The sequence below is a fragment of the Ovis aries genome, chromosome 14, assembly GCF_016772045.2.
Source record: "Ovis aries strain OAR_USU_Benz2616 breed Rambouillet chromosome 14, ARS-UI_Ramb_v3.0, whole genome shotgun sequence".
Lineage (NCBI taxonomy): Eukaryota > Metazoa > Chordata > Mammalia > Artiodactyla > Bovidae > Ovis > Ovis aries.
In genome coordinates this window covers 5,135,636-5,156,766 of record NC_056067.1, presented here as the reverse complement: position 1 = coordinate 5,156,766, position 21,131 = coordinate 5,135,636, and the positions used below count along the sequence as shown (strand labels likewise).

The 21,131-nt window shown below is 47.5% G+C and overlaps 1 protein-coding gene across 2 annotated transcripts in view; it reads right to left on the bottom strand.

Moving 5' to 3' along the window:
- The window catches only part of WWOX (WW domain containing oxidoreductase), a 915,505-nt gene that overhangs the window by 513,068 nt on the left and 381,306 nt on the right, over positions 1-21,131 (bottom strand). The window lies entirely within an intron of this gene.

The window sequence follows — 21,131 nt, the reverse complement described above, 5'->3', positions numbered from 1 at the left end:
GGGGTCACAGTGGTCCTTTTGAGACCAGCAATCCTACCTGTGAATCCCTATGAAGAGGGAGACAGAGGCATCGCAAGGAGAGAGGGCACTGCGGGCGGTACGAGGGTGATGAGAAAAAATGCTGGACATCTTAGTCACAGAAATAGGAAAAAATCAGGATAAAGCGCTGTGATCCTTGAAAGAGCAGTGCTGGGGAGAAAGGCAGGCTGAGGCAGCGAACGGCAGCATGCGGCGGAGTTGCCAGCGGCCCTCGCACGAGCCTTGTGCAGGGCTTTCTAGAGGGCTCCCCGGAAGGCAGGAGGTTGGCCCATCCTACCATTTCTCTCCTTCACTCTGCCTGGCCACTCTCAGCTGGGGGACACCCCGGAGATGGAGGCAGTGTTGCCAAGCGGCGAGGAGGGGCGGGGTCACTGAGGCCCTTGCGGGCTGACCACGCCAACTGCAGGCGGCTCTCTCCTCTTCAATGTGAAAGAATTTTGCCACCCTGGGTGTGCCCTTGTTACCAGCAGCCAAGCACAGTTCCTGAGGTCCCACCTGGGCACCAGTCCCCCAGGCCTGGGTCCCCACCCGGACCGCCAGTGACAGCAGGCATGCCCTGCCTTCCTCCTGCTTCAGCCGCCAGACACCCTGAGAATCCAGGGGCTGGAGAAACAATCCCCCCTCCTCACGATATAAACGCTTCCCTCCTTACCTCACGTGTAAGCCGCACGTACCTCCCCCTCCTCATGGCTACCATTCAACTCAGGGACACCCAAGAAACTGGAGGGAGCCCAGCATCGTGAGGCATGAGGATGTGAATCTGACACCCTGCCATTCCTCCCCAAATACCTGCTCTGGGCAGAATATACCTGTTAATCTACTTGGCTGAATTAGAATCTGACCTCTGAATGCTGATACAGTTGAAACAACACAAAACAAAGATAACGCGGCTATTTTGCAGGAAGCTTCCTTGTCGACCAGGTTTGTGTGTGTGTGTGTGTGTGTTTTAATGTGATGGTGAGCTTTATTTTCTCATATGTACATCATATATTGTAATACGAAATGGATATTGACTGCAGCTGGGGTGGATATCCACATGTATTGACCTCAGAGGTAAATATTGACTGAGACAAAGGTAAAATCGATGCTTACCTTGAGGGATAATAAATCTGGATATCTATTGAAATAAGAAGTCAATAGGCACATTGTTACAAACACCCGTGGTTATAGTCACTTGAGCAAATTTGTACAGCGAGCGGTCAGCGGTTGTTTTGCAGAAACCAGAGGCAGTGGTGGAGTCCCGCGGAGGCCGTACTGGCCGTCCGCTTTCCCGTTACTCCTCTTTCTGTTCTGTCGCCAGCCAGCATCAGACCAGGTGTATCACCCCACCCTACCCTGTCAAAGGAGTAGCTCAGCCTCCATTTTCAGGAGGCGGTTACTGAATCAGGAGTCTGCATTGTGGCTCAGCTGGCAAAGAGTCTGCCCGCAATGCAGCAGACCTGGGTTCGATCTCTGGGTCAGGAAGATCCCCTGGAGAAGCGAATGGCTCTCCACTCCAGCATTCTTGCCTAGAGAACTCCACACAGAGTCAGACATGCCTGAGTATGCGTGCCAACATTGGTTATTGGGGGGCAAAATCTGATATGGGTATCCCCATTTTATAGCCCCAAAAACTGAGGCTCAGAGAACTTGAGAAACTCATCTGACAGAAATGATAAAGGGGGATGCCCTAATTTCAAAACTGATGGATGCTGAACTTGTTATCTTGCTAACACATCACTCTCCTGATGACTGTCATAAAACCGGGACTCGGGTGGCAGAGATGCCAGAGAAAGGCGGAAGCAGAGACCGGAGAGGGTGAGGAAGAATCTGTTTGGGGCAGAAAGTGACAGTAACCACCTCTTTGCAAAAATGGACAGGAAGCTTTTGTGACGCCACTTGTTGTCTCTGCTATCGATAAACACCATCATCACAGCTGAGCTTTGGTGAGTCGTGACTATGGGCCAGGCACTGTGTTATTAAGCATCGTACAGACCGGATCTAGATACAGTCTCCCAACGCTGTGGGGTCCTGCAGCCGATGACCTGGTCACCTCTCCAGCTTCCATTCTCCGTCTCTCCCTCGACGGCTGAGCCCAGCCTTGGTCAGCCATCAGCCCCTCCCCTGTGCAACGGCACAGGGGTCTCAGCTCCCAAGCACGGCGGGCACAGACGCTGCCCTGGAGACTGTTCGCATGTGAGCATGCGACACAGTTCTGGCAAAGGAGATGTGAGCGGGCCTCTTGGGAAAGGTCTCCTTGTTCTGAGAGACCCACGCGGGGGCAAGGTGCCTTTTCCCTCCATGTTACGCTCCCCGGTTCTGGTGCTGGGAACTGCTGTAGCTGTCCTGAAAATGTAACTGATGACAACTTAGGAAGAGGCTGGAGGACACTCAGAGAAGTGGAGCCACATCCAAACGTGCACCTCGTCAGCCACCCGACTCTGGACTCCAGATGAGGCTGGATAACACACTTTCATACACTGTGGCCTCTGCAAGTTGAGTTTCCTGTCACACGCAGCCCAGACCATCTGATGGTACACGTGGAGAGATCCAGGCTTAGGAATGCTGACTGTTACCTGCAGCAACGAGAACTTCCTAACTCCACAGTCTGAGTTCTTAACGGCTCCTCAGCAACCATCCCAGGCTACCTCCCACTCGAGGCTTAGGCCAAGGCCTGCTGGAAATCGGGCCCTGCAAATGAAATCCACCGGAAGTGACAATGATCCCCTCTATGTGACCTTGCAACGCCATACTCTAAGCGTTGTGTAAGAGCCACCCTCCCAAGACCTATTCCTATTCCTTTCAGAGGCCTAGGCTTTCAAACTGTTCTAATGAATCACAAGGCATTTCTCCCGGCCTTCACGCATCAGCTCCAAGAGAGCCTGATTAAGGCTCCTCAACACCTCATACTACAGCTTATCAGACGGCTTCCATCTGAGAAAACATACCATGTGCTTTCAGCTCTCCTTGCCCAACCTGCTCTCTGTTCCCCAGCTGGAACATCTGTTTGCCATTCCTCAGTGAGCAGCAAAGATGACAGAATTAAGGGTGTTTTGATCCACTCTTCTCGACCATGGCTGCTGCCATGGCTCTGCCTTCCACACCAAAAAAACACCACGCTGCACCGCCTGTGGGAGCCCCGAACACACTCGCTTCCTCCAGGAATCCCCCACTGAGCGCCTGCTAGCTTCTTCCCAGACGCGTCTCTCTCCTTAAAGACAGGAACTGCAGGACCGAACACAGTACCTGACAGGTGGGAATAAGCACAGAATTTAGTGATAATTATAGATTTCAGGTAGGGTGGGAGGTGTCATCAACAGTGAAATCCTTTCAGAAAACTCCAATGCATACCAACTTATAAGAAGACCCTTTTGCCCTAGAGTTGTCCATCTTCTTTCACCTTCCAGCTAAGAAGCAGCATCATGGTTAATTCCTCCTGGTTTTTTATTCCACAGAAAAAAGAAAGGGGGTAAAAAAAAAAAAAAAGCCAACAGACAGGTTACAACACAGTGAAACAGGGGAATCCAAAGGAAAATGAAGACTCACACACTCTCAGCCCCATCTCACCTTCATACGGCTGTATTTTCACAGGGAATTGGGGCACTTTATCATCCATTGACTCATTATCTGTATACCGTTCCCAGAAACGGACACTGGAGCAACAGCCTCTCTCCTGTAGCTTCTTGGCGGTGTCCAGGGCCCCGGCGAGGGGCACACTAGGGGGTCACGGAACAGTCTAACCCCTGAGGACCAGCCACAGCCAGCAGGCAACGGCTCTGGACTCGGGCTTCCCAGGGCTCCCCGGCTCGGGCTCCATGACCGCGCGTGCCAATTCCTAGAGCAGATCTCCTCCGTTTGCCTGTCTGCGCGTGTGAGTCAGTGTCAGCCAGCCAGCCATCTACATGCTAGTTCTGCTTCTCTGGAGAGCCCCATATAGGCAGCGGGGGTCACGAAACTAATGTGTCCGTACAGGGATCCCCCAGAAAAGACACCGCAGCACGGCTACTAAATGGTATGAGCGGCAGACACAGCAGGGAACAGGCATTTCTTCCTGGAAGGCCAAGGCCCTCCCCCTTTGTCCTCCTCCTCCACCGTGACCACGACCATCACAGGAAGCCCGTGCACCCCCACCGGGGCCGTTCCGGACGTCTGCTCTTTATCCCCAGCACCTTGTTCAGTGTGTGCTACAGGGCAGGTGTGCAACCAACTGATGTTAAGTGGCGAAGGCGTTAAAGGTGTGAGGAGGTACCCGGGACACCCTTAGCAGGGATGTCCTTAGCAGGATCCCTGAACACTGCGAAGGGTTCAGGGGACGGAATGGTCTCGCCTTCTCTAAGCCTCCGTGTCACCGTAGGAAAAAACAGAAGCGTGAAGTAACCCATTCTACCAGTGGCTTTGGTAAGTTTCACGATTCTAGTAGGAGAAGCCTCACTCCTGCTCAGGACCTGCTTCAAGCGAGTCACGAAGCCACTTCCGCGAGAGGGTGGATTTTGCTGCTAAGCCAGTGCTTCCTGACAGCCGGGCCCTTCGGAGTACAGAGAGGCCCCATCGTGTCCCCCAGGACAGCAACTAAGCAGCTCACCAGCGGCAGTCTCAGGAAATCTGGCTGCTGATTTAAGTCAGGTCTCCTGTCTGCCCAGTCCTACAGCCCATTGTGTTCAGGGCTTTCATCACCTGGAGAGGATTTCAAGGGCTTCAGCCAGAGTAGAAGAGCACCCCCAGGGAAAACCTGGCCCCACACCCCACCATCACTGACCCTCCCTGCAGTGTGCCAGGCCTGCCTGCAGCAATGCAGTTGGGGCCACATGGGAAACACCCAACGCCGACTGGCACTGTGGGGTCATGGGACTATTCTAGCTAATTGCCACGGCTACAGAAGATGAGGTTAAGTCCTCTGTAAACACTCCTCGTTTCCAAGAGGGAGGCCCGCTTGATTCACACAACCACCAGTAAAAGTGCAGAGAAAAGAAGATATCACTTAAGAGACCTAACGTTTCCTGACAGCAATGAACTGGCACTCACTGGGGCCCTCTGTACATTTCCCAGGAAGGAGCCCTGGCACGAGGAGCACGGGGCAGTCCACGACGGCACCGGCCAGCCCAGAATGCCTGGCTCCAGCTCCACAAGCACAGGGGCAGGGCTGCGATCGAGCGCCCCACTGTCTGGCCCGCTCTGCTCGCTCTGCTCTCTGCGCCGAGGCCTCTGAATGCCCGACGGGTTCACTGCCAAAGAGAACGACAGGCCTTCTGATCAACGGCTCTGTTTACGGTAATCAGGGCAGGGCGCTGAGCGAGTTTCAGGACGCCAAGTGATCGCTTGTTTTCAGGATAATCAATAAGACACTTATCTTGAAAGATTCATGCAAGTTTGGAATCAATTATGAATGGGATGATGATAAAACTCCGAGAGAGACACACTGGATTTTTTTTTTTTTTAAGTTCTTATCAGAGGGCAAGGCTCCATTTTGTTGGTTTCAGAAAGATGTTATGGGGAGGGGAGGTGGGAGGGGGGTTCATGTTTGGGAATAAAACAAAAAAAAATATATATATATATAAATTTTAAAAATGAATACTCACTCTGCTCTGCCATTATCAAAGAGCTAGATCATCTCATGATTTAATAGGGATTTTCAAATTCAGATGCTGTGGAATCCTAGGATAATATAATCCAGGGTGTTTTTTTAAAAAAAGGAAGAGGGATTTCTCATTGAGAGTATTAAGGACTGCAATGCTGTGTACAGTAGAAACGGCTGGCATGAACCATGGACACGAATGAATGTTGAGTCTCAAAGTAAGTCTCTACAAGCCAAAGATGGATGGTCTTGGGCACGTTAATTCATCTTTCCAAATCAAAATTTCCCTGTAAAAACAACAATGGCATCTCCATTGTAGGGTTATGGTAAAGATAAAATGAGATCATCTATGTGGCAAGTTTACCATAATCCCAAGCAATGCAACAGGCTCTCAATAAAAGTCAGTTATCCCTAATATTAGAATTCTGACTTGATCCCCTTGAGTGAGTTTCTCTTTCTGGTCACCACTGTCCAATTTCTAAAAGGGAAATGACAGGTATGCTGCAAGGTGGTTGGGGAATTAAATGAGATAATGAATAAAATAGCATCTGATCTTATACAACTAGCATTAGATAGATATTAAAAGCGATAAAAAATGATATGGAAAGAAAAACTCAATGGTCTTTACTCTCATGCTCATACTTCTGACGGCAGATGAACAGGGTTTGTCCCACAGGCAGCGAATCTGAGACCGGCTGTGTGTCCCACAGCTGCACTCACTTCTGACAGTTAATAAGCTGCATCAGAGCAGGCCCTGCAGGATGAGGACTGAGTCCCACGGGGCTGCCCGCACTTCAGGGCCGATCTCACATAGCTGCCCCTGGCTCACCCCGAGACGCCTGTCTAACTTGGCGACAAGCAGACGATTCCCACCAGCTTCCTTCAGGTTCCACAACTGCCCAGAGTGGCTCGTATAACCAAGGACGCCAGCTTCTGTCATCTCACCCAGTGATTATCAAGGGTGTTTCAAAAGATGGAACAAAGGGCCGGATGAAGGGCCAGGTCTAGAAGGAACCGGAGCACAGAGCCTCTGTCCACTCGGAGTCAGGGGGTATCACCCGCCCAGCCCATCAGCACCCTCACCCACCTTTAACGCAGGGATTTCTACGGTGGCTTCAGCATGTAGGCAAGATGGATTATTAACTCAATTTCCAGCCCCTCACATCTCTCCAGAAAACAAAAGGTGAGCCTACCATTTCTACTCATGGCTTGGTCTTTCTGGTGACCAGGCCCCACTGAAGGGGCCCCCATCAGTTGCCTCGTGAGGACAAAAGATGCTTCTACCTCCCAGAACATTCCAAGGGAATTAGGAGCTCATCACTAAGAAAACGACAAGGTCTCAGGAGCTCTGTGTCAGAACCTGGGGCCAAAGACCAAGTATCAGAAGGGGTAGAGGGCCGAGACCAATGTAAATACACAGTTCTCATCATTCCATGGTAACACTCGGCTGGAGAAAACTTTCAGAGAAGCAATACATCCGGTCTCACCTCTCCATTTCACAAACAAGGGAAAAGGGCCCTTGTCTGACACTCAGGTTACCTGGAGCAACTCTTGCACAAGGGTGCCTGGACCAGACTGCCGGAGACGAAGCAAGCCCTGCATCCGGGTGGGGGAGCGCAGGACCACAGAGAGTCCAGGAGCCCATGCATGGCTCGTGGAGGCAGGCCATCTGCCCTGTGGGGGCGGGGGTGGGGAAGGCAGGGGAGCGCAGGACCACAGGAGAGTCCGGAGCTGGACGGTGATGCAGAGCTCGTGGAGGCAGGCCATCTGCCCTCTGGGGGAGCAGGGAACGGAGGGGAGCCAGGCCTCGGGAGGCCACTGAGGCTAAGCCAGGCACAGGAAGAGACCTTGGTGTGAAGTGACGTGCAAAGCAAGCTACCTAAGTCAAGGAGTCATGCTGAGACCGCCACAGGCAACAAAGACAGGGAAAAACGTGAAGACAGGGAGCCTTCTGGGAGCCCATGGCCTGCCTGACTTCAAACCAAGGCCCTTAGCCAGCGGACGGCCAGCAGGGCCGGGCGGAGTGGGGGAAATCAGTGGATCCAGCTTTGGGGAGCTGGTCAAGGGCTGCCTGAGCAGACCCCATAATTAAAAGGCTGGTCCCCAAAAGGACAGAGGTGAAGTCTCCTGGCCGGCAGCTGTAACAGTGGTCCCCATTCAACTAGGGTGCTACCCCTGCCACGGCCTGAGCTCCTCCTGGCCCTGAAGAGCTCGACATTCAGCCTGAGCTTGCAGAGGACTTTTCATGGGCCACTCCACTTACACTGTCCCTTGGTCAGGAACAGCCCAGGGCGGCCAGAATCACTGCACTGTAAACCTGACACTATGCGTAGCTCACGTGGCCACAGCTGAAGAATTTTTGTTGAGGTTCAGGTTTTGAGGAACGGCTCCATAACCTGCCCCTGAACGAGCCTCAGCAGAACCTGGAAGGAGACCAGCAGTCACCTCTGCCTTCCTCCAAGGTCACCACCCCGCCCTTGGGTACCTCGATCATTGGGAAAACCAATTTTGTGCCCAGACTGAGGCCAGAGGAAACTCTCCCTGAGACTGGCAAATTCTCTGAGATGGTTTCTTTGGAGGTATTGCTCATAGCACTAAAGGGCACAGATGTGAAGCTTGCTGGGCTTTTACATGTGTTTACGCACCTCAGATCCAATCAAGGATCACTTCCAGCCTGACAGAGGGTGCCCCCACCCCTAGGGGCCCCACCCCTCAGAGCGGTGACCACTGTTCTGCCCCCTCTCACGTGCAGACGTCCTGGCTGCTTTGGACCTTTAAATTAATGCATTCCTACTCTGTACCTTTTCAAGTGTCTGGCTTCTCCCACTTAACTCTCAGCCTGACTCCCGGATTTTATAGTGTCTATAAAAATAGCCCATCCGCTCACCTGTCCTGGACTTCTACTGTGTGCTGGGCTCAGAGCTACCCTCATGCTTAATCCTCACTGCAAACTCAGCAAATGGGAATTATTATTCCAGTTTCACTGATGAAGAAAGGTTAAGTGACCTGCTGCAAAATCCCAAAGCTGGAAATCATCATATTAGGATCAGGGATACAATTTGCTGTTGACTCTTGATGCCAGGGTTGGGAAAAACAGACATGAAGGCCTCTTAACAGTGTTCCAGATACAGTATGCAGCCACAAATATTAGCACCGATGATGATAAAGATGATGATGCGAGGCCTTGTATTAGTGTTTGGGGAACAGAAAGGAACAAAACAGATGTGGCTCAGAGCCTCACGGATCCAACACCCTGGTGCAAAGTACACGCAAAACCCACTGTATTGTTGTTCAGCAGCTCAGTCATGCCCAACTCTGCAACCCATGGACTGCAGCACTCCAGGCTTCCCTGTCCTTCACTATCAACACACAAATACCTTTATAATGATAAACTGTGATAACAAAGGGAAGAGACAGGCAGCTGTGGGCCACAGTGAAGCTCAGGCAACATGTCTGCAATGGGGGGTTTTCATCTTCAATTGTCAGAGAACAAGAAGGCTGGGGACCTTCAGCAAAGTCACACAGCAGTTATTGAAGATGCCTAAAATATTCCCCCCCAAAGGTATGCAGCACTAACCAGCTTTGCTCTAATAAAGCTCTTCACCAGAGAGGCTCAATTACATCGGCAGTGGACTCCTTAGAAAGAGCGTTTAAGAGGCAGCTTCGCCCTTGACTCTTGATTCTGCGTGTCAGAAGCACTTAACTCAAAAACCTCTGGATTACTAACACCGGATCAGGGCGTCCGCTCCCAGCACCGGACCGCCCCCTTCTGATGCTCTGACACCAAAGGCGCTTGTATTATCATCATGCTATCACCGAGTCAACTGCCGCTTGGGAAGACGACCCCAGTATTCCCTTCCAAGGGAGCACTGCCAAATACATCTTCCCGTAGAACCTACAATGCCTATCCCATTTTAGGACCCGGGATTCTGCTTCAGAAAAATGAAGCAAAACAAAAACCAACAAACTCCTCTTGTTGGCTTCACAGTGATTCAAAGTTCCTCAGAAAATGCTGGAGTGGATCTCAGCTGACAATGACGCGCTCGATCCTACAGCTGGTGAGTAAAGCAGACGTGAATACTGTCAGGATTACTCCTGAAATGCCAACAGACCCTCTGGCACTGGCTATGTCTAAGAGAGCCGGCGTTTGCTCCAGGATGCGCTCAGATCCATTCCACTGGCTGAACCACCAGTTAAATCAGCAGCCTGGGTTGACACTTCACAGTCAAGATGCTCCATCTCAGGACACGAGGGCACAGATGCCAAAAGTAAAAGATCATCTTCTGCTTTGAGACCTCTGCTCAGTGAGAAAAAAGGAGAGAGTCACCAGCGCTAGGTGAACCCTTGATTATCTTACCTGGAGGTACATCTCAGTAGGTTAAATGTCTGCCACTGAATCTCTGCTTACGGCCGGGACAAGCCACCAACAAGGTCCTTCTCTGCATCCTCTCATGTCCTCAGAGCAAGCAGGTACCAGGCACAGAGAAGGTTCTTCTTCAATGTCAGGGAACACCCTCTCATTATTAACCTACCAAACAGCAGGCCATCAGGACTTCTTGCAGTCAGGGGTAGGGTAAGGATCTGTGGATGAGAGGAGCTAGGAGCCAGAGTCTGGCTCAACCTTCTGAAGAGTTTCCTAAGAACTATCGCTTTGCACAATAACAAGCTTACTCCTAAGCAGGGCTCACTGTCATCTACCAGAAATGACCCAGCAGAGAGAAACACACTGGGCTGAGGCTGGACTAGTCAGCAACCGATGGGACGATGGTATTTCTGTGAATGTGGTCAGTAGTCAGTAAAGAATGACAGATACAAGGACCGTGTATAGTATTTCATAAACTAGACTAGGTCCCTATTTCCAAACTCTCCTTACACACTGAAAGACAGTGTTCACCCACTGATCAAGGTCAACTCATACAGAATACGACTTTTGACTAAACAAATCTCGCACATAAGCAAGCACTGATACTTCCTGGTTATAGAAAACCTGCTTGATGCCGCATGTTTATCCATGTTGAGAGGATTAACACTTTCATCTGCATTCAACGGCAACCTCAGACGACAAATGTAACAGAAGCCGACAGCATCTGCTATCAAAAGAACAGAGCTTACTTCATTTTTGCCCTCACCTGACATGCCCTGGCCATGTACGGCCCACTTAGGAACATCCTTCTGGCTGTGTATTCAGTCAATACCCCACTCGTGCGGGACATACACGTGTGTGGTCTCTGCTCATGCAAACTGTTGGCGGTGAGCGCCGATTCGGGAGCAGAGAACCAAAGGCACCTGCACGCCCAGCGCCCCTTCTTGGAGGACTGGCTGAGAACGATCCTTGTCCTGCCTGCAAATGAAATATTTAAAGCAGTGTTTGGATGCTCCGAGTTATACCTGACATATTTGTCGATTTTCCCAGGCGCTGGGAGTGATTAGATTTGGGGGTCAGTTGCTCTAAGGTCATGTGCAGACCACACATTTTAATTTCAAATGCAGGGTGACAAACCTGATAAGCGAAACTTTATAGAATAAAAGGATATGAAATCAACTTACACTGCTAGTTGGTATGGGGAAAACTTTTGTATTAAGCTCTGTCACCTAAAGGTACCGGACTTGGTGTTACAAGATGTAATTTTCCTGACAAATAACCTTGATAAGTTAAGGCACCTAGCAAACACACTGTCATAAACTACTTTAAACCATGGAGAACACTTATGCTTGATGAGGTAGGGGAGGGGAGGGGTAAAGAGACTTTGGCTTCGTGTTTCCAGGCACTTACTGGTAAAGAATATATTCTTAGGGTTCACAATAAATCTGGAAAGATCAGTACCTTGAACATGCAGTGGACAAGCCTGGCAGGCGGGCAGTCAGAACCACGAAGGGTTAAACTATAAAGACAAAAAAATGCGCTGGAAGTGCTTTAAAACTCAATTAAAATAAAACCAGGTCCTGTTAGTTTTTCCAATCCAGATTTAAGACTCATTCTGTATTATCTGTTCATATGAAACAGGGTACAGCAATTGAATTTTGAATTATGCTAACCCATTTTCTCAGCTATAGAAAATGCTGGCTTCCAGCCCAATGAATACAATGGCCACATGCTCGAGACCCTTAATTATCTAATTAATGCAGTGTCATTTCAGCGATTAGTTCAAATGGCCATACGTAACTTTTTCCTTTTGTAAGACCACAACTGTAAATATTTTTTAAAATACTTGTTATAACATGCCATATCCTGTACATGAAAAGATACATAATTCTGATTAAAAAACAGAAAATGACCAAGGAAGCTCTTAAATTAAAAAAAAAAAAACAAAAAAACACCAAACCAACTCTAATATGAGCAATGGCTGATTTCCGTAAAATTAGACTCACACGGAAGATACCCTTCTCAACCTAGAGTTGTGACCAGGAATTACTATCTGGTTTTGTAGATGTTAATGAAAGAAATTACTAGGCATGTTTGGGGTGGGGTTAAGAGAAGTCATTCTAATGAAGGCCCTAATAAATGACATTATAAAATGAATAATAATTAGAAAAACTCTTCACAGAAGACTGCCCTTCCATGCTGTTTTCTCCCCACTGCCACCATGGAGCTGAATTTTAACTTTCCACTGCTCATTGATTCTGCAAATCAGATAGTGTCACCAGTTGCCTCTATAATCTAGCAATCCCAGAGCTTTCAGATTCCAAAACTAGAGCTGTAGAAAAGTTCACTCATTCTACAGAAACCACGTCTGTGCCACTTGCTCCTGACCCTCCCTCCACTGGGCAATCTCTGCATCACGGGACCACCGGCTAACAACTCTGGACAACTTCCAGGATTGCTCTCACTCCTGAAGAGCCAAACCTCGTTCCAAGGAGAGGTTATTTATTTGGGATCACAGAGACAACCATCGGTGACCATTAATTGAAATCCATCGTTAGCCAAAAAAAAAAAAAAAAAACCACAACAAAAATAGTAAATATGACCTTTGCTCCTAAAGAGCTTGCAGTCTGATGGAGAAAGCAAGTGAGCATGAGCACATGGGTGCACGCGCGCGCGTACACACACACGCACACACACACACACACGCAAGCGTAAGCACAGAGTTCTTGGAAGCCGCTGTGCCCCCAACGCTGCTTTATTTAGACAACTCCTTCACAAGCCCTGGAGTCTTAGCGCACACAACTGAAGTCTACGGTGTGCTGTGAAACAATGATGCTCTCCTTGGGTCTCAGGGAGTCTTCAAGGCAGTCTTAGTTCAAGTGGAGGAGAAATGGACATTTTTCAAGCACTATTAGAGTCCGGAGATCACGATAAGGGATTTAAAGCTGTTACTACCTTATTTCATGCCTCACAACTACCTTGCAAGGTTGATGGTGTTTGTTTTCTGTAGAGGTGGGAACTCAAATATTTCTCAGCCTGTTTCTCCATCTGTAATGGATTAGGGGGAGAGGGTCTCCCAGACCTCAACAACTCTCAGATTGTAGACTCTGCAGCTTAGGGACTGCCAGGCTGGCTTCCCTCCTAATTGAAATTTCATCACCATGGTCCCAATGGACATCTCAAGCCTTCTCTTGAGACTCTTCTTCCTCACCTGCCTCATCACCTGCTTCTTCCTACCCCACGGTGTATATCTGGTTAACAGTACATACCAGCACGGCTCTGAGAATCCCGTCCTCTCCCCTCCTCTGGTCCTTCTGCCTGAGTAGCCATCCCTCCCTTTGCCTGACTGGTGATCCTGGTTAGCCATTCAGCTGAGTAGAGACACCACCTCTTCCTGGGAGCCTGCCTTGCTCTCCCTCCCACTTCTTACTCTGAAGCACCTTCAGCTTCAGCTCTGCTGCAGTTTATCTAAGTATCTCTCCCTTTGACTGAGCTGTACATTCCTTAAGACCAAAGTAGAGCCCATCCCTTTATTCCTAGTGCTTAATACTGTAATACCCATACAGCAAGAACTTCATAATTATTATCAAATCATTAAATGGGTTTTTTTTAAAGCTCCAAAAAACATAGGACTGAGGTAAGTGAGCAAATATGATAAAACTCTTGACAACACAAAAACAGAAAGTAACCAAAAGAATGAAAAGGCAAAAAAAAAAAGAAAGCAGAAGAGGATGATGATGTGACCATCTTACTGCTGTGACATCTTTTGTGGTGCAGGTTTCCGAAGAGCAAGATACATCATGAGTATAGTAACAATCAACAAAGCTGGAACAGTGCTACAGATGATATCCATTTATGGGGATGCACCTTCACTACTCAGCTGGTTTACAAACAAGCATTCTGCAAGAGATAATACACGCTGTAGGTGTCAGAGATGCAATTCTGAAAGCCACACAGAAAACCAGGCTTTCAGAAAACCATGAGGTTGCATTCATTTTCATTTACTTATAATGTTGATATATCATATTGATTTTTTCCAAATGACCCACAGCTGGAAATGAGTTTCTTTCACATAGTTCGTAACAACTACACATCTGTCTATCCAGCCAGCCACCAGGACGGTATCAGTGGATCGGTGTATTCATACATACACCAAATTCCTGAACGGTAAGAGACTAATCCAATGCCATGAGACTACTCTTAATTGTCGAAAAAGTAAGAAACCGTCCACAAAAGCTTTGCTTGTCTCATGTAAAGGTCAGACAGTCCAAGTACTTTCTGAAGCGGGTGGTCAATAATGTATGCCTAGCTATATAATGAAGTGTCTACAAGAACAAAGGCTGTATATTTATTTCCCTCTGAAATCTAGACCCATGGGACGAATGTTCTTGTGAAAATAATAATTACCAAGTCTTGGCTGTTGAGGAGAAGGGTGGCCAGGAGGGTACAAATGATATAAAGCTGTATTTGAGTACACTCAGTCAAAGTGAAAGCCTCAAACTAAATTACCAATGGCACAAGCCCAGACAAGGCCACCTGTGCCTGCGTTAAGTTGAAAGTCATACTGTTGCCATTGCCTTGTGACAGATTCTTCACAACTGGCAGCTTCTCCAAGGAGGCTAGGGTAACACAAAAAGAGGGCCAGCACACAGCATTCCAAAGCCATGAAGCAGGACTTCTCCAAAGTGGGGGTGCAAAGCATGAACGCGGAGCACACGCGTCTCCACTGCAGTGCTTTAGGGACTGAAGCCCACAAAGGCTAAGCAAACTGTCCAAGGCCACAAAGCTGGGAAGCAGAAGAGTGTGGAGTCAAACTCCAGCAGGTCTGACTCTAAAGTGAGGAGTCACTCCCAGTGATGTCTGAACTTCCCTCTTGGTGAACTCGAGCCTGGGTGAGAGGTAAGCAGGCTCAACTGTGAGGTGTTCTCAGGGCACCTGTGCTCACAGAGGGGCAGGAAGAGAATTAGGGGACAAGTGATGGAGCCTCTAGTCTGAAGAAGGCTAACACATGAACAAGACATTAAAATGTTCATATTTAATTTCATAAAAGTATACTTTATGTATATGAAATAAGTCTGAAAGACTAGACAGAAAGTAAATTCAGCAAATACTCACTTCTTGGCCTCCCACCTCTGTGGAAGGTATAAAATTCACCACCTGAAGTTGGCTTTGGCCAATGAAATGCCCAAGAAAGTGATGGGCCGTGCTGACCCCAAGTCAAGCCCATTTGAGGCATCAGGAGCTCTGATTCTCACCATGGGCAGGATGTGCCCCAACTTGCCACTTGCGTCCTGAGTCTATAATGGACTCATCACTCCATCTGGGGTGGTCTGTTACACAGCAAATAGCACAGAAGAAAGTGAAAGTGAAGTTGTGTCCGACTATTTGCGACCCCATGAACTGCAGCCCACCAGGCTCCTCTATCCATGGGACTGTCCAGGCAAGAATACTGGAGTGGGTTGCCATTTCCTTCTCCAGGGGATCTTCCCGACCCAGGGATCGAACCTGGGTCTCCCATATTGTAGGCAGACTCTTTACCGTCTGAGCCCCCAGGGCACAGAGTCAAGATGGAATGAAAAACACAAGGGTCCAGCGATGTAAGAGCAGAGGGACAGACACTGGAAACATTCTTGAGAAAGGAGTAAGGTGCTCAAACTCGCATTTTAGGTCCCTGATCCCACAGTTTGCCACCTTCACCACAAGCATTTAAAGAAACTAACATAGAAAGACGCCTGCTTTGTGGAGAATGAGGAATATCAGAACCTTTCGAACCCAAAGCCTCCAAACAAGAGAAACATGCAAAAGGCAAAACCAAAAATCACATCAGAGGTCTATTCTGAACAGAGAGCAATGTCTTTTGGGAGGAGAACTTCAATTGTTGGATATTCATTTTGGACCAAAAGAAGATAACTGGACATTTTATGAGTTCCAGAAAATCTTGGGAACATTACACGTTGCAGAAAAGTTGGTGAAACATAGAGGAACTGGAAGGGAGGCCATTTAAAAGATTCCCCAAGATCATGGCGATTACTTCTTCCCTTTCAAATGCAGAGTATATTGAAATTTCTTTTAAAAATTCATACGGGAGAATCACTCTATTGCAACTGCACGAGGGAAGCTGTCAGACAACATTCCAAATTCAATATTACATTGGGCTTCAAGAAAAGATTTCCATATATTCTAGATTAAAAAAGCCTCATAAATAAATGATAATCCAGTGGCATGTTCTGAAAAATGAAAAAATAATTTTGTGTTTGCATTTTACTCCACAGAGTAAAATTTAATCTCTCTTTTAATACACCATGTTTTATATAAAGAGGTAAAAGATGTAACCTTATGAAAATTGATTTTTTTTTACATGCTTAAAAATGTCCCTTGCAGTATTTATCTAGGCGTTTTCCATCAGACAGTATAAAGAAATCAGAAGTTGATAACTTCACCATGTGGGGTTAACAATAACTGGAGTTATTATGATTTGATGAAATTCTTCGAAGTGTTAAGAAGAATTAAGACAAGACAGCAATGTTTGCAGTGTGCTTGTCCAAAATCAAGGTTGTGTTTTCAAAACAGCATCGTAATCTACAAGAGTGCCAAGCACATGATAGGTGCTCCTGAAATGTTTGTCAAATGTGTGACTTGAAGGAAGCAGTGGAGAAAAATCCAATGCCCCATGCCAAAGCAAAGCTGACATCATGGATATTATAGGACAGGGTAAAGTCAGAGCATCTGGGTCTGCCATCAATGTGGGAAACCCTCTTGGTTCTCTGAGCATCCTTCACAGAGTAGTGGATCTAATACTGATTGACACTGTCCTCTCAGGACAGCTCATATTGTGGACACAAGCCAATCAGAGTCTTCTGGCCTCTAAACAAATCTTTCCTAAGCACCTACTTGAGAAGCCCCAGGGAAACCAAGCCAGACCAGTTCTGCTGTACTCTGTCCTCACCTCCAGGGGTGTAACTAGTCTACAGGTGATTTCTCATCCCTGCTGAAAAGAGGCTTGTGGACCGCACTGAACTCAGGCAAAGTTTCTTCAAAATCTCCCTGCTTTAACTTGAAGGCTTTAGGTGGCAGCTTTGGAAGGCAGATCTGGTCCTGAGACTGCTGTCTTCTCTTCCAGTCTCAGAGAGACAGCAAGTATAGACAGCCTGGGGCCAGATTTGGGCTTGAGATGCAGACATTAACTATAGCAGCAAAGAAGAGCAAGGATATCCCAGCTGCTGTGGGCAGAGTCTACCGAGGCTCCACAGGGTCCCTGCCTGGTGTTTACACCTGTGGGTACTCGCCTGCCTGAGTGTGTGCAAGATCTGGGATGTGCTTCTTCCCAGCAGAATGCTGTCAAGGTGACCTGATGACACTCCTGAGATTACATTACATTATATATGACTTGCTCTAGTGTCTTGCTGCCATCGTGGGAAAGCCAGTGTGGTGAAGGACCTGCAGATGGCCTTGTGGAACTGAGGGCTACCTCCAGGAGCTGAGGGAAGGCCTCCAGCCCAGAGCCCACAGTCAGCAAGAAGCCAGGGGCCTGGAGACAGCTCAGTAAAAGGAAGTCCACCTGTAAGTGGACTTTGTGACCTCAGAGGTGGGGGGTGACTTTGGAAGCACATACTTCCCCAGTCGAGATCCTACATGAGAACACAGCCTGGTGGACTGCTTGACTGCAGTCCTTCGAGACCACAGGCAGAGTAGCCAGCTAAGTCAGGCCCAGGCTCCTGATCCATGGGAACGATGAGATTTCAGACCTGCAAGAACTGCACACAGTCTAGTGAGCATGACACCCTTTTCCGTTTCCGTTTTCACTGCACTGCCTGAAGACTGACGAATATGAGACTATTTTCCATAGTAGGATACTCTTAGCAGAACATTCAGAGTTGTAAGACAGGTAGGTGCTGCCCTTTAACATCTATATATCAAGTTGACAAAATAAGACATAAGCCAAGGAAAAGTCATTAATACAGCAGATAAAAGAATGTATCCTGTGTATATATGTGTGTGTGAGTATATATACTTCACTGTATGTTTATATATTATGGGAAATATATATATTTGTAACATATAATAGTTAATATATATTATATACATTTATATATACAAAATGGAAGATTTCACAAAATTACAAAAATATATATGTTTAAACTTTCAATATGATGCAATGCCCTGTACATATGTGCTAAGTCACTTCAGTGACGTCTGACTTTTTGCGATTCTGTGGACTGTAGCCTGACAGTCTCCTCTGTCCATGGAATTTTCCAGGCAAGAATACTGGAGATGGGTTGCCATTTCCTTCTCCAGGGGATCTTCCTGACCCAGGGATCAAACCCAGATCTCTTATATCTTCTGTGCTGGCAGGGGGATTCTTTACCACTATGTTATAGATAGATAGATAGACAGATAAAATGGAAAATTTCACGAAATCACACGATTGATCCTGGTTCCCAAGAATATTGGCAGTATGACCTTGAGGGAGTCATTTATCTATCTAAGACGTAAGAGGCACAGAAAAAGCTATCTACAAATTAAAAAGAAAAGAAACAACTGATGCAAAATGAGAAGAGTCCCCGTGTTCCCAACACTTAGAAAGTATCACTGCCCCTTCTCCTCCTGGGGCATTCAGAAATGTACATTTCTCTTCTGCTTTGAATAACACAGCTTTCCCAGCCCACTCAGACACAGAGAAAGGATCGATACTTCACATCAAGCGCAGACCTCAATTCTAAATTTAAAACTCACGGGGCAGATGAATGGACTCTGCTCAATGCCATCTCTTGGACAGTGTGCAACGCCTGCCTTCACAGGGCACCTTTGCACTTTTGGTCCCTTCTGCCTGAAACACTTTTCCTCTAGCTCTTCACCTTCTTCAATCCTTCTTACCTGTGAAGCCTCAACTTCAGTGTCACCTGGGCACCCTTCCACAGGCCAGCCACACGCCACCTCAGACCTTCCTTCTGAACAGGCATCTCCACCAAAGGCATTTTCTTTAGTCCTTGACTTGTTTCTTGCCTGCCCCCATCCTCCCACAACCGAAACGCAAACCCTGTGAGGAGAAGCACCTGCTTGCCCAGGGGGTTCACACTTCTATCCTCAGCACCGTGAACAGCACCTCGTGTCTAATGCGATGCTGGTAAATAAACAACTGTTGCATTAGTTCATCTACCACTGAGTATCAGGAAGGACTCTGCAGTGGACCTGGAGAGTTATACATGAGTTTATATGTAAATAAGACTCAGTTCAGTTCAGTTCAGTCGCTCAGTCATGTCCGACTCTTTGCAACCCCATGAATCGCAGCACGCCAGGCCTCCCTGTTCATCACAATCTCCTGGAGTTCACTTAGACTCACGTCCATCGATCCGTGATGCCATCCAGCCATCTCATCCTCAGTCGTCCCCTTCTCCTCCTGCCCCCAATCCCTCCCAGCATCACAGTCTTTTCCAATGAGTCAACTCTTCCCATGAGGTGGCCAAAGTACTGGAGTTTCAGCTTTGGAATCATTCCTTCCAAAGAAATCCCAGGGTTGATCTCCTTCAGAATGGACTGGTTGGATCTCTTTGCAGTCCAAGGGATTCTCAAGAGTCTTCTCCAACACCACAGTTCAAAAGCATCCCTCGTCCTAGGTAAGGAGCAGCGGCTGTGCTTTGCTGGAGCAGCCGTGAAGAGATACCCCACGCCCAAGGTAAGAGAAACCCAAGTCAGATGGTAGTAGGTGTTGCAAGAGGGCATCAGAGGGCAGACACACTGAAACCATACTCACAGAAAACTAGTCAATCTAATCACACTAGGACCACAGCCTTGTCTAACTCAATGAAACCAAGCCATGCCTGCAGGGCAACCCAAGATGGGCGGGTCATGGTGGAGAGGTCTGACAGAATGTGGTCCACTGGAGAAGCGAATGGCAAACCACTTCAGTATTCTTGCCTTGAGAACCCCATGAACAGGATGAAAAGGCAAAATGATAGGACACTGAAAGAGGAACTCCCCAGGTCAGTAGGTGCCCAATATGCTACTGGAGATCAGTGGAGAAATAACTCCAGAAAGAATGAAGGGATGGAGCCAAAGCAAAAACAATACCAGCTGTGGATGTGACTGGTGATAGAAGCAAGGTCTGATGCTGTAAAGAGCAATACTGCATAGGAACCTGGAATGTTAGGTCCATGAATCAAGGCAAATTGGAAGTGGTCAAATGAGATGGCAAAAGTGAACATTGACATTCTAGGAATCAGTGAACTAAAATGGACTGGAATGGGTGAATTTGACTCAGATGACCATTATATCTACTACTGCAGGCAGGACTCCTTCAGAAGAAATGGAGTAGCATCATGGTCAACAAAAGCGTCCAAAATGCAGTACTTGGATGCAATCTCAAAAATGACAGAATGATCTCTGTTCGTCTCCAAGGCAAACCATTCAATATCACAGTTATCCAAGTCTATGCCCAAACCAGTAACGCTGAAGAAGCTGAAGTTGAACGGTTCTATGAAGACCTACAAGACCTTTTAGAACTAACACACAAAAAAGATGTCCTTTTCATTATAGGGGACTGGGATGCAAAAGTAGGAAGTCAAGAAACACCTGGAGTAACAGGCAAATTTGGCCTTGGAATGCGGAATGAAGCAGGGCAAAATAGAGTTTTGCCAAGAAAATACACTGGTCATAGCAAACACCCTCTTCCAACAACACAAGAGAAGACTCTACACATGGACATCACCAGATGGTCAACACCGAAATCAGATTGATTATATTCTTTGGAGCCAAAGATGGAAAAGCTCTATACAGTCAACAAAAACAAGACCAGGAGCTGACTGTGGCTCAGATCATGAACTCCTTATTGCCAAATTCAGACTTAAATTGAAGAAAGTAGGGAAAACCTCTAGACCATTCAGGTATGACCTAAATCAAATCCCTTATGATTATACAGTGGAAGTGAGAAATAGATTTAAGGGCCTAGACCTGATAGATAGAGTGCCTGATGAACTATGGAATGAGGTTCGTGACATTGTACAGGAGACAGGGATCAAGGCCATCCCCATGGAAAAGAAATGCAAAAAAGCAAAATGGCTGTCTGAGGAGGCCTTACAAATAGCTGTGAAAAGAAGAGAAGTGAAAAGCAAAGGAGAAAAGGAAAGATGTAAGCATCTGAATGCAGAGTTCCAAAGAATAGCAAGGAGAGATAAGAAAGCC